Here is a 14,761-nt window from a genome sequence, read left to right on the forward strand (position 1 = left end):
ACACCGACGAGCTGATAGTTTGTTGATGGTTCCCCGTTCTGAAACAAACACAGGAAGCAGGGTGAGTGACATTTCACCACTGCCTCACTTGGGCTGCATTCTACAATCTCTTCAATCCTCTTTTTTTCTCTTCATAAACCTAAACTCTCACTCAGCTCTCTGTTCTCTTTCAAAGACCCCATCTCTCACTGACTCCAACACAAACTCTTGTCACTCTCTCTGAACTTCTGTCTGAGTCTGCCCTCATGTTCTCCCTGCTGCCTCTATCTCTCTCCCTCCTCTTCCTCACCAGCTGCTGTCTGTGCTGAGCTACTACCTCTGTCTCACAGTGAGGCTCCACTGGGCTCTGCTTCTCTGTTTTCAAGGACATTCAGGAAACCAGAAATAAAAAGTGTGAACACACATGTCTCTGAAAGTGCAACTTAAGAAATATATAAGGCTATAATGACCATGTCAGAAAACTTGAAGCAGACGAACTATTTTAAGATTTTATCATTTCATGGGTCCGGTCATCTTAAGAGGACACATTATTGTCCTTAATAAGAAATGAAAGAGATTTTCTGAGGATAATCCCCTTAGAATGCGCCAGGTACTGTAGATCTGAAGTAATGACAGGTACAGTAATTCAGGAGTTTGTAATTCCAAGTGGAGTGAACTGATCACAAGTTTGTGTTAGGAAGCAGATCACTGCACGGCCACTCATCAGAGAAAGGAACAAATGATCTGATGATCAGTTTAGGACTGAGAAAAGGACTTGAGGATTAGGAAGAATGTGATCTGACAGGAATGAGATTCTGCTCATCTATTGCTGTGGGTGTTTTCGGATATGTGTGAAGGTGTCAGTACTGTTAAGGAGATGTGGGCCAGAGGTGAATGGGGGGTTACCTGGTGATTCTCCCTGCTTGTCCTGAGGGGCTGTGGAAGGTCCTGACTGCAGGCTCTCCTGCAAGCTCATCTGCAGGGCTGCAGCCAGGAGCTCTTCTTCACTGAGCCCCTCTAACAACCTGTAGAGACAGCATTGAGAGTGTGAACTCTGCTCTCAAGCAGACCGACAGGTCAGGTGCTTTCTCCCCAGAGTTACAGCACACAAAGCTCTCCTTGACTACCTGCTCTCTGTCACTTGCCAGTGGTAATGATTGGCTAGTCTTCATGTACTCAGTCTGGAGCTTATGTACTGGATTATACAGTGCAATACAGAGCAGTTCCTTATGCTTGGAGCACAAATACAATGTTTTAAATAGCATCAAAACTAAAAGATTACAGTACAGACTGCTGAAGTGTGAGCATGCAGTGGAAGAAACTGTGCTAGAATTGTGTTATTCTGCTACACCTGTAGTGTCTCATAATATGTTAGAGCTGGATTTTACACTCCACTGACACAGCTGCTCTGTGCTGCAGACAGTGTGACACTGTGACTGTTTCTGGGCCGAAGAGGGACTCACACTGTGGGCTCAGCTGTCCAGTCCAGATCATGTGGAAGCTGGACACCACCGCTGCAGTGGGCTTGAGTGGTCAAGCCGCTGGGGATGACCACTGGCTCCTCCAGCTTGGTGTTGTACTGCAGCGTGGTGTCGTACCTGAACCTCTTCAAGTGCAGGATCAGCACTCTGCTCAGCAGAGGAAGAGGAACAGTGGGAATATCAGTGAAGAAGCACAATTCACTCCAGTTATATGAGACACTCTCATGAATGCAACAGTGCAGCAATTTACTCTTTATTCACATTCTTTCAGTCCAGAATGACCACTAGAGAGTCTCAGCTGTCATTTCCTATGAGCCTAGTGCGCTGTTGATGGGAAACAGGCTTCCATGCTGCTGCACATTAAGATCAGTCTATGCAGAGTGAATCAGTTACACAGTAACTTCTCTGACACTGGTGTGGGCTTGTAAGCTGCACGCAGACCTACCTGGGCAGTGTGCTGAAGCTTGAGGTGACAGAGGCCAGCTGTCCTGAGCAGCTCTGACACCTCCGCTCAATCTCTGCATCCTGGACGAAGGAAGGGACATTGTCTGTGATCAACTGAGACAACCTAGTCGAGGTCACAATTTCGAGAGACCCACTTATGTTCAGACTGAATAACATGTTGAAGCTCGGATTAGGACTGATTCACGTGATAGCTTTAAAACCTGGGAATTTAACATGGAGAAAACAAAGAAGGCTACAATTTCAGAGACACAATCAGGATGTGACACCAGCCAGACTTGAAAAAAACATATAAATAAATAACTGTACACCCTGTATAGCCATATCATATCAACAGTATCATTAAGTTTAGATTTAAGAAAAAAAAATCTTTGCAGAAATCAGGATGTAGGATAAAAATGCAACATTAGAGCCTGAGGCTTTATCATTGCTTAGAGTTTACACACACACATATTCTATGAAGAAACAGTGAACTTCACTTCTGTGGAATCAATCTTATTTCTTCTCTCTCCGACACAAAACCCATGTTCTCCTCTGATCCTGCCCGTAAACCATGATGCCTGTCTCATGAGGCACATGTTAAAAAGCCCCGTGTTCGTCCCGTCGAGCGTCGAGACTGACCTTGAAGTAGAGGTCCAGGCAGTCCTGGATGGAGCCCAGCGGGAGGAGGTCCAGAGACAGGTGGTGAAACACCTCTGTCCTGGTGGCTTGAGTTCCACAGCTTTCAGAGAACAGAGAGGCAGACATGTGACCACCCATTACTCCAAACACTTCCAATTTCCTTTCAAGGCCAAAATCAACTCTAATTACTAAGACTGACTTGTAGATCTTTTCCTGAGAAACTGACCTCATGCAGGTGTGTTTCTGCTGGAGCTGAAACTCGAAATTTGCCACCACAGGACAGGTGTAAAATGGAGGCATTTCACCCCCCTCTGGCTGGGCGCCCTGGGCACTGAGCAGCCCTCGGGCCCAGGCCAGATTCAGCCCCTGTCCCTCCTCCTTCAGTTGAGACAGGCAGTGGCTCAGGAACTCATGAGCATCCTGCAGTGAGAGAGCTGTGTGTTAGGGAGATGCCAGCTCTGCTGTGAAGGAGACCTACAGCCTACCCGAGCAGACAGAGTTCTTTCCTGTCGTGTGTTCATCAACTGTGTGTGCCAGCCCTCCACTACAGGATCCAATTCTGGTGAAGCCTAACAGCATAAAAGGGGTTTGGGAGACGAATTGCCCACATAGGCAAATTACAGAGACTGGTTAATCTGGCCAGCATGTCTGTTGGAAGTGAACTGAATCCAGGCACACTAGTGCCACCAGCTGCACAACAACACTGCCCAGTAGAGCACTGTGTTTTCTTCAAAGTCTTGCCTGAAACTACAATCAGGAAGCATTTAGATCACTTTAATTCTGTGGATATTTTTTGAGGTTTTAGTAGTGGAATACATTCTGTGGATTCTTCAGGTGCATTTCAATTTCTAATATATGTGACAGAGTGATAAATGTCTTAGTTGCGCAGCTCTCACTTGTTGCCTGTCTCCACTGAACTCCTCATGAGCAGCTGAGATGACTGTTTTAATGCATCTCAGCTGCTCCTCCTTCTGACTCAGGCTGCTCTGGTTCCTCCCTGCAAGCAGGTGAGCAAACGACCTGCAAGGAAGAGAACAGTCTGGACACTCCTCAACACAGCAGAACAGAGGCAAGTCAGTGGACTAGAGGAGCACATGTCAGTATTGGCGAACAGAAGGAAAACTAAGACACATGATCTAAACAACAGGTTCAATTTACATCTTTGTTTTCCACTGGAAGTTATCATTTTCACAGTCAGGAGGACTTGTGTGACCTCGCGAGTTTATTTTGTTCTCGAGTCTGTCTCGGTCTCTTTAAGCTCCTTCCTCCTGCCCTGGGTTCCAGTACCTGAGCAGCCGAGTCTGGGGCATCGTGTCCCAGCTGTGCCCTTCCCTCAGGATCTCGCTGGAGAATGACGGTAGCCCAGAGAGACACTGCAGGGTAGCACTTATGTAGCAGCTGTTTCCCAGGTTGGGGAACCTGTGGACAGAAGGACAGGGTCAACTGAGGAAGCCCTGGGACAGGCTGGAGTCTGAGCTGCACTAAGGGGACCTGGAGCTGCCCTGTTCCTTCACTCCCTGCTGCAGAAGACACTGCAAAGCACTCTGGGCACTTCCTGTCATGTGTCACTCATGTCATCAAAGCATAGTTCTCACATTTTGAAATATTGTCGGTTTTGAATATTGGATATTAAAAAATGTGATCCTAGCTAGATCAGGAAGAAGACGTCAGTCAATCAAGCTAGATTTCTGAATATATTCTTCACTTAATGTCCCTCGTTGCAGTTCTGCAAGATGTTATTACTTTTAGCGGCCATTGCTTGCTGGTGGAAGTAAGCTCACTTAGAAAAATCAAGGCACTCAGGAGAGAAGCAACACTGGTCATGGCTTCTTGTGATGAGTGTGTGAATCCGCAGCTGGAACTATCTGAACGGCCGGGTCCTTACCCCAGGAGCTGGGTGGTCTCTCTGAAGGGCCATCTGACGCTGAGAGGAGGCGCTGTCTTATCCGAGGGGGGAGAGCAGCACACGACACTGGAGCTAGAAAGGAACAGCATGTGTTCACAGTGACCAGGAAACAGCTCACAGTGTAAACTGACATCATGAAATATTATTTCTTACAATGATTGGAAAGGAATCACTGAGACCTTCTGACTTTCTCATGAGTGCGGCACCAAGAGCTCAGTCAGCTCTTTTGGTTGAAATGAACATTTTGTACCTGTCCAGTGAGGAAGAGGGCTGCTGGTCTCTGCACCCTCCTAAAAAAAAGAAAGCAAAACAGCAGCACACTGAGAAGAAGAGCAGCTCAGGTCTAGGTCTGTATGTCCTGTCCGTCTGTCTGCACACTGTGCAGCCCGGCAGTATGTGTGAAGAATGTCTTTCATGGCAAATAAATCATACAGCACCATTTGAATGTAATTTTGCTACACCAGAAATAAGACACAACACAGGAAACACAGCAGTTAGAGCTCAGGCTATGACTATCAGTCTCACACACTGGTACTGCATGAGGAGCAGGGCATTAATTACCTTTTTCAACATATCAAATATTTTAAAACCTCAAGTGCGTAAAACTTGATTTAGCTGGAAATGGAGATTATTTTACAGTTTACTGAATTCCTCCAGGAGCTATGACTTAAGATTTTAAGGTCTTTGCATTTATTATGCAGCATTTATTTATACCTATGATTGTTCTCATACAGAGGAGTATAACAGTAGAAGACATGCCTGTTGTGAGCTGCGAGAGTGTCTGACCCAGAAAGCTCTGTGTCAGCCAGGCCAGGAGAAGAGGTCCTGGGGCTGGTCTTCTCCTGGACCTGACGCCCATCAGCAGCTCCTCCTCTGTCGGGAGAAGACTGCTGGGCGCTGCTGGGGCTGTTTGAGTACAGAGTGGAGACACTGGGGTCAGTAAAGGGCAGGGGAAGATGATCTGGGAATGATGCTCTTCCCATCATCACTAACAGGAGATAGAAAGTCTAGAATAAAGCACTTCAGGTAAGATGATGAGGGTCATTGATAATAAAACCCACTTTTCTTTGCAAGGACAGCAAGAAACATACAGCTGAACGCTGACATTACAGTTGGACTTGGCTGTAATATAACAAGAAAAATAAACCTTCTAGACTATGACAATGCTTGGTGATACAGATTGGACTGATGACATGATCTTGCAACAGTGATTAATTGACACTGGAATAGATCTGGACAATTGGCTTCAGTAAGTAGAGGGGTATGACTCCATTCCCACTGAGCTCATGGAGCTGTTATCTGTGAGCTGCTCAGTACCTGTGTTGGGGGAACTCAGTCTGGACCACACAGGAGACCTCCTCTCCCTGGCTGTAAGGTCGTGTGTCCAGCTGTCCCTTCTGCTGGGCCCCAGGGTCCCCAGTGCTGTCTGGGGTCCCAGCTGTGGACACTGGCTCCACCTTCCCTGACCTTACAGCCCCTCTGCCTTTCTTCCTGTGTGGTGTTTTGCTCCCCTCACAGGCTTTCTGGGGTCGAGTCTGAAAAGACCACCAACACACCTCAGACAGAATAACCCACCTCTTACCCACTGCAGTGCACTCTCCACTTTGTGTTGACCCTTCATACTCAGAGGACTCAGAGAGCAGAGAGGAGCTCTACAGAGAGCTGCAGAGGAAGGCTCAGGCATCATCTTCCTTCCCCTACCCTGGATTTGTTGACAGTACTGGGCTATACGTTCCAACAGTAATGTATTCGTGACACCTCTAATCTGCAGGTTGCCTCTTGCATGACATTATGATAGACAGCAGTTTACCATGGCCACTAAACATCGGAAGTCTGAGAAATCTTGCACTGTATGTCGGCCATTTCTTTAATATTCTAATACATTTCAACATTAACCATACAAATACCCAGCGTTAAGAAGCAGTGATACTTCAAATGGAATGAACAACAATTATTTATGAGTAGGAAACATGTGGCATATATCTGAAATGTTTATAAGTGTAGTCCTTGAAACAGTATATTTCAGTTACTATAGTATTTCAGTTACTACTATAAAACAAATCCACAGTTTTTCAGTTTCATATAGCAATGTAACAGAAAAGTAGATTGCAATCCCACTGTTATTCAATTTTATTCTCCATACTGTTAGGAATCCCTGGTGGGAAGATACAAGGATCCTGTGCAGACGCAGGCACGGGTAATAGATGAGGCAGGCGAACAATCCAAAAACAAGAGGCAAGGTCGTGGTCAAAAGGCGAAAGGCAATTCGTAATCTAAGGACATCTCTGGTAGCAAACAGTCCGAGGCGAGAGGCGAGGTGCAAAGTCGAAAAGGCAGAAAGGGAGTCCAAAAACCAGGAACAAAACGAGGTACGGGAAAAAAACGCCAGGTAGAGCTCTCAAGGAGTAGACTCAATACCGAGCAGCGGGAAGCAGGTGAAGATGGTATAAGTAGCACTGCGCACCGCACGGTGGAATGTGAGCAGGTGGTTTAACTCCTGCGGCGGCGTTTGGTAATAATCACCCGCTGCTGGGACTGATTAGCTCGCTTATGAGTAGGTCTTGACAGCCTGGTGGTCGTGACAGTACCCCCCCCTTCACGGGCGGCTCCCGACGCCCGAGACGGCCGATCAGGATAGCCCCTGTGGAAGTCTCCAATTAGCGTAGGGTCCAAAATATCCTTCTCCGGAACCCAAGATCTTCCTTCAGGGCCATAACCCTCCCAGTCAACCAAATACTGAAGGGTACCGCGGTTCCATCTAGAGTCGAGGATCTTGTGGACTGTATATGCCTGGTGCCCCTGAATGCGACGCTAGGGTGGCGGGCGACGCTGGGGAGCCGCAAGAGGTGAGCGGTAGAAGGGTTTCAGGAGGGAAACGTGGAAAGACGGGTGGATTTTAAGGGTGGGGGGAATTGCAAGACGGAAGGTAACTGGGGTGATCCGGGAGAGTATCCTGAAGGGGCCGATATACCTAGGCCCGAGCTTCTTGGAAGGCAGGTGTAGAGGTAGGTTCCTTGTTGATAGCCAAACAAACTGTCCTCTGCGAAAACGGGGGGCTGGTCTGCAGTGTCGGTTTGCGAATTTGGCCTGGCGCTGGGTTGACTTGGTGAGAGCTGTCCTCGCCATTCTCCAGGTCCTCCGCAGCTTGGAAATATATTGACGCACTGACGGCACAGCCGTGTCCAGAGGGGTGACAGGAATGAGAGTGGGTTGATAACCTAGAGAACAGAGGAAGGGAGAGAGACCTGTGGAGGAGGAGGTAAGAGAATTATGGGCATACTCTGCCCAGGGAAGTAGCGATGACCAGTCATCCTGCGAGTTGGAGGTGAAGGCTCTCAAAAAGGTAAGGAGGCTTTGGTTGGTCCGTTCCACCTGACCATTGGCCTCAGGATGATAACCCGAAGTCAGAGATACATGGGTCCCTAAAGCTTGGCAGAACGCCTTCCAAAAGGCCGAGACAAATTGAGGTCCCCTGTCTGAGACCACATCGTCGGGCAACCCATGTATCCTAAATACCTGTTGCACCAACACTGACGCCATTTCCTGGGCTGTGGGCAATGCTGGGAGGGGGACGAAATGGGCTGCCTTGGAAAAACGATCAGAAATCACCAAGATTACCGTATGACCTTGACTGCTAGGAAGGTCCGTAATGAAGTCCACAGCTATGTGGGACCAAGGGCGGTGTGGGATCGGAAGAGGATGAAGGAGACCGGTCTTCTTGGCACGCGGAGTCTTGATCCTGGCACAGACCGGGCAAGCTCGGACATACTCTGCAGCATCTGATCGCATGGAAGGCCACCAGAAATCTCTGTTGAGTAGGTCCAGAGTGCGTCTGCACCCGGGATGGCCTGCAAACCGGGAGTCATGCCCCCATTGCAGGATCGCAGAACGCAAGTTGTCCGGTACAAAAAGCTTATCCGGGGGGCAGCACAAAGGAACTGTAGCTCCTTTGAGGGCACGTCTGATCTGATCCTCAATAGAGCAGTGGATCGCCCCGAGGATTCTGTTAGATGAAATGATTGGTTCCGGTGTGTAGTCCAGATCCAGGGGATCGTGGAGCCGAGAGAGAGCATCAGCCCTCCCATTCTTAGAGCCAGGCGTATAGGTGATAACAAAATTAAAGCGAGAAAAGAAAAGAGACCAACGGGCCTGACGGGAATTGAGGCTTTTGGCCGACTGAATGTAGGCCAGGTTCTTATGATCCGTGATAATGACAAAGGGGTGATGAGCCCCCTCCAACCAGTGTCTCCATTCCTCCAGGGCCAGCTTGATAGCTAGGAGTTCACGATTACCGACATCATAATTAACCTCGGCAGGGGAGAGCTTCCTCGATAAGAAGGCACAGGGATGTGGAATGTGCTTATCCCCGTGGCGCTGGGAAAGGACTGCCCCAACCCCATAGGCTGAGGCGTCAACCTCCACAATGAATGGCTGAGAGGGATCCGGATGTCGTAGAAGTGGTGCCAAACTGAATAGTTGTTTTAAGCGTAAAAAAGCCTGGTTAGCCTCCGGGTTTCATTTACCCAAACCTGGTCGATTGCGGGTTAGTGCTGTGATAGGCGCCACGACGGAGCTAAAGTTCCGGATGAAACGTCTATAGAAATTGGCAAAACCTAGAAAACGTTGAATTTGCTTTAAATTACGAGGGGCTGGCCAGTCATTGATGGCCACCACCTTAGCAGAGTCCATCTCTACACCAAGGGGGGAAATGATGTAACCCAGAAAGTGAATTTTAGAGGCGTGAAAAACGCACTTCTCAAGCTTGGCGTAGAGTTTGTTGTTAATGAGTCTAGTCAGGACCTCCTGGACGTGGTGGACATGATCCCTAGGGTTGGCAGAAAAGATGAGGATATCATCCAGGTAAACCAAAACAAAATTCCCAATAATGTCCCTAAAAATGTCATTCATGAATGACTGGAAGACTGCCGGGGCATTAACAAGACCAAAAGGCATCACCTGATATTCATAATGTCCATGGGTGGTCATAAAGGCCGTCTTCCACTCATCCCCTTCACGTATCCTGATTAGGTTGTAAGCCCCCCGTAGATCTAGCTTCGAGAAGATGGAGGCTCCCCGTACGGACTCCAAAGCGGCTGGAATTAAAGGCAGGGGGTAACGATGTTTGACCGTAATGGAGTTCAGTCCTCTGTAATCAATACACGGCCGCAAGGAGCCGTCCTTTTTCCCAATAAAGAAAAAACCTGCACAGGCTGGAGAAGAGGAGGGACGAATGAATCCTGACTCCAGAGCCTCCTTAATATAATCTTGCAAAGCCTGATTCTCTGCCTGGGTGAGAGGGTAGATCCGTCCTTTGGGTGGAAGGGTTCCAGGGAGCAACTCTATAGCACAGTCACAGGTACGGTGAGGTGGAAGCAAAAGAGCCTTCAACTTATCAAAGGCTCAGATGCCTGTATTGGGGCGGGGTGGTAGAGTGCTCCTCCATAGAGGTTACTGCAGCAGCAACCTTAACCGGCTGACGACAACAGTTGACATGACAGGAGTGGCTCCAGGCAATGAGCTCGTTCTTGTCCCAGGAGATGTGGGGATCGTGCTTCTTGAGCCAGGGAAGACCCAGGATTACCGGGTAGGCAGGGGAGTCCAGGAGAAGGAGAGAAATTTCCTCAACATGAGTAGCACCAACTGTTAGAGAGAGAGGGACGGTCTGCCAGGTAATCCGTCCAGGTGCAATCGGGGATCCATCCAGAGCTTGAATACAGATCGGGGGCGAGACCGGCGCCAGGGGAATATCCCACTTCTTAGCAAAAGTGGCGTCTATAAAGTTCCCCGCTGCCCCCGAGTCAACAAAAACCAAAAGGGGAAGGTGTAAGTCAGTCCAAGAAATTTCAGCTGGGAATAAAGGGCCAGATGAGGTTTGAGAAAAAACGGTACTACTGACTCTAACAGTAGGCTGCGGAAGGGTTCGAGAGGGATACGGGAGTCTCAATGGACAAGCAGAGAGAAGGTGATCAGGTGCAGAGCAATAGAGACACAGTCCCTTCTGACAGCGCCTTTCCTTTTCCTCCGAGGAAAGGGGTGCATGATGCAGAGTGGGCACCGTGGGGGTAGTACCTTCAGGACGGCCAGGACTGCTTCCATCATGAGTCTCAGCTCTCCGCAACCGAATGCGGGTGTCCAGTTCAACCACCTGAGCGATTGCTGATTCGAGAGAGCGGTTGTGAAGTGGCAAGAGCACCAAGTGGTCCTTTAGATCTTCAGAGAGACCCTTAGAAAAAAGGCAAATCAGGGCTTCAGGGTTCCAGTCAGACTCCGTGGCGAGGGCTTGGAATTCAGTCACATAATCATTCAGAGATCCATCACCCTGACGAAGCGAGGCGAGCCGTAGATGAGTCAGGTCCGGGTTGACTGGAGAAAAACGTGCCTGGAGCCGGTCAGCAAAAAGCTGGAAATCAGCAAACTGAAAATCTCCCCTAGAAATCAACACAGCTGCCCAGTCCAGAGCCTTGCCAGTGAGCAAGGAAAGGGCGAAACCGATCTGCTCCCGGGGAGAAAAAAAAAGCTCAGGATGCAACTGGAAAGCCAAGGAGCATTGCGCAATAAAACCCCTGCAGCCCGCGGTGTTGCCGTCATATCTTTCCTGGAGAACAAATGGTGAGGTTACGGGAGTGGTGGGCGGGGACATAGGGATCGGAGCAGTGGTCTGTGCTGGAGGCGAAGGGACAGGGGAGGGCGGAAGGCTAGCGACATGGTTGGAGAGAATGTGGAGCGAAGATTGAAGCTGGGTGAGAGCTTGGGAATGGCGATTGAAAAGTGAGCGAAAGGCTTGTGCATCCGCGGGATCCATCTGTGGCTCGGTATTCTGTTAGGAATCCTTGGTGGGAAGATACAAGGATCCTGTGCAGACGCAGGCATGGGTAATAGATGAGGCAGGCGAACAATCCAAAAACAAGAGGCAAGGTCGTGGTCAAAAGGCGAAAGGCAATTCGTAATCCAAGGAGATCTCTGGTAGCAAACAGTCCGAGGCGAGAAGCGAGGTGCAAAGTCGAAAAGGCAGAAGGGGAGTCCAAAAACCAGGAACAAAACGAGGTACGGGAAAAAAACGCCAGGTAGAGCTCTCAAGGAGTAGACTCAATACTGAGCAGCGGGAAGCAGGTGAAGATGGTATAAGTAGCACTGCGCACCGCACGGTGGAATGTGAGCAGGTGGTTTAACTCGTGCGGCGGCGTTTGTTAATAATCACCCGCTACTGGGACTGATTAGCTCGCTTATGAGTAGGTCTCGACAGCCTGGTGGTCGTGACACATACGAGATTAAAACGTATCATTTGTGTGTTCTGACTCATAAAAAGAAGTATATAATAATTAGATAAAAATCGAAAAACTGAAAACATACCTTCTGAAACCACCAAGAAAAACATCCACAACACGGCATTTTGTTCTTGCAGTTAATGAGCTTTGATGCTTTAATGGGCAGAAATAACTAGCGGGCAGGTATTATGACATCATCAGGGTGATGTCAACATTGATTGCTGTGGGTAACGCTGAAGTCGCCCCACATTTAAAAACAATATTGTGTAGTGATCTGAAATTAATGCATATTTAGAAACACTGACAGAAAATGTCAAGTGTTTCAAGGGTATTAGGAAGTTTTCGGACAGAATAATGAGCAGTGCTTGCACTCGATTTCAAAATACGCAATATACAATTTGTTAATGCACTGCCAACACATGCAGAGTCGACCAGCAAAAGCAATAATATCTATATGCATGAATGAACCAATCGGATTTAATATAAATAGCCGATCATTCACTGAGGGTTAGTTGACACGACTTGAAACCAGCCTACTAATTAGGATAATCCGGTTGTGGGTACGAAGCAGTATTAAGTACACAAATGTATAGGAATACGTAGATCAAGCAGTTTTGTACTGTATTAAGCGTAGGGTTACCATATTTGAACATCAAAAAAAGAGGACACCCCGAGGAACTTTGCTATCACCTTATCTGGGAAGGGGGTGGGGATGGAGAGGGTTATCGAAATATCCCACGTTTTATGTTCATTGGTAAATCTACCTGCATACCAGGTATTAGTATAGAAAAGTTATGTGCCTGCAAATAATAATATCTAAAAATTAGTAAGTTTTTTCTCTAGCTTACCTCCTTAGTTGTGTAGAACTTTACTTTTCTTCCCGTTGATGTGCCCAAGCACATTTCTCTGTAGATGGGAATTCTCTCGGCAGTGGTTGATTACCCTGAAGATGTTTAACTGTGTGAAACGCACAAGTCCCCTCGGCTGCAGTAACAGTACCGTCTGTTTTCTGCCAGATTTGACCACATATTGGTTGACGAACTTTTTCCTCGAATTGCCTTCTTGTGTTTGTCTGAGTCAACATGAGCTTCCAAGTCAAGTACACCTTTATTTGCCACGGAGACAAAAGCACCAGGCTTACACACCAAACATTCAGCTTCCCAGTCTTCTCTGCCACTTCGAAAACACGGAAATTTAGTTATGCTGTGAAGCAAGTGAAGAAACTCTCCGTCTCTCTTTCTAACCGCATCTACTGTCCTTAAAACTTTTGTTAATTATTCTTCGTGGTGAAAATAATGGGGTCGAATTGTTGGATATTTGAAAATTCCCCCCGGTAAGGAGATATAAGGATCAAAATGGAGGACATTTCTGGGAAAATCCGGACGTACTGTAACTGTAATTAAGCGGCATATTGCATCTCCTGGGACAGATCCGAATATAGCAGCAGTTTATTACTGAAATAAGACCGTTACTCCGGAATAATTTGACGCGTTAGTCTCTGGGAAATGTAACTGTTGCACTTCAGGCATGAAGAGGAGTGTCCATCCAGGCCCAACACATGAATTTCAATTTCTGTAAATCAATAAACTGACAAAGACTGATGATTAAAGCTGCTCTATATCACCGCAGGTCGACCGTTATATGTTCACTTTTCAGCGGCCGCTCACACGCTTGTGTGAAAAGCAGCCTCGCTCGCGCCCCCTGCTGGCGGGTCACTGAAACAGCGGTCGGTTCACACGGACACGCGTGTTGATTGTGACTGAACACGGTACTTCAATAGATTAATTTGACCTTTCCGAATGACGTTATATTCAACTACAATGCAATTCCAACCACTATACAATAGACCTTCGTCGCATGAAGTAATGGGTCCTCAGTATTTCACCGTTTAACGCACAGAGTGCCGCCACAGTGAGTGTGGAGAGCTCTGTTGAGATAAACAGCCCGTGGAGGGGAACAAATTAAGCAAAACACAGAAAGAAACGGGAGGCTCAGCCACTTTAAGTCTGTGTGTATACTTCTTTATTGAGAAGGTCTCCACACTGCTGGTTCTCAGGGGGAGCAGGGATATTGAGGACAAGGGATACAGTGGGTTAAATGTGAAATTTCATATAGTTCAATGCAAGGGTATATTAATGAAAACACTCTTAAGGGGTCTTTTCAGAAGTTATTGATGTGATTTTGAGATCTAATCAAAGGGAATAATGTTCATTGCAGTAAAAGTAATAAAAAAGTTATTTCTGATATTTGCATACGTTAATGTTACTGGTTGGATAAAAAATGAACAGCACAAAGTTTGGGTTAAAGATGAAACAGGCACTTCAGTGCACTTTTATTAGTCCCAGTCAAAGTCCCAGTCCCAGTCGCAGTCCCAGTTCCAGCCCCAGTCCCAGTCCCAGGTGTGGATCTCCCTCCTGTTCACCTCACACACCTGTTGACGAGACACAGTGCATTTAAATAGGAGGAGCTCAGATGTCAGGTGTCAGGACAACAACCCACAGCTGGCTTCTCTTAGGCCATGACTGACACTGACTGCCTGTCACAGTTCAGTACCGATCCTACACTAACAAGTCAGAAACATTTCGTTAGAGCAATGAATTTGCTTGTAAAACAAATCAGTCTGTACCTGTGCATGTAGAAGAGGATATACGCATTCCTCTCTCCAGCCTTCAGCACAGACAGCTCGTCTGTCCTCCTCACCCTCTGGTCATTACACTGGAGCCACGTCTGCTCCCCGATGTTAAAAACGTCACTAATGTAATAACCTGCAGAGACACAGAGAGATGAGGCTTCTCTCATCAGTGAGACATTATTACACATCACAGTGACAAACCACCAAGGGACTTTTCATTGACTCTACAGGCAGTGTCAGTAGATTTCTCTACATCAAAACAGCATTGCATTGTTTCATGTACTGTATTTAGCTGGTGTGGTAGTTCTGTTGTGTTTGTAACATTTGTAAAGATTTAAAAATAAACTGTATATGGCTCTGTGTACTGCATTGCCCTAAATGGGAATGTTGTCCAAAACCCCGAAAAGCCAACAAT

This window comes from Atractosteus spatula, chromosome 13 (assembly GCF_055471065.1).
Source record: "Atractosteus spatula isolate fAtrSpa1 chromosome 13, fAtrSpa1.hap1, whole genome shotgun sequence".
Taxonomy (NCBI): Eukaryota; Metazoa; Chordata; class Actinopteri; order Semionotiformes; family Lepisosteidae; genus Atractosteus; species Atractosteus spatula.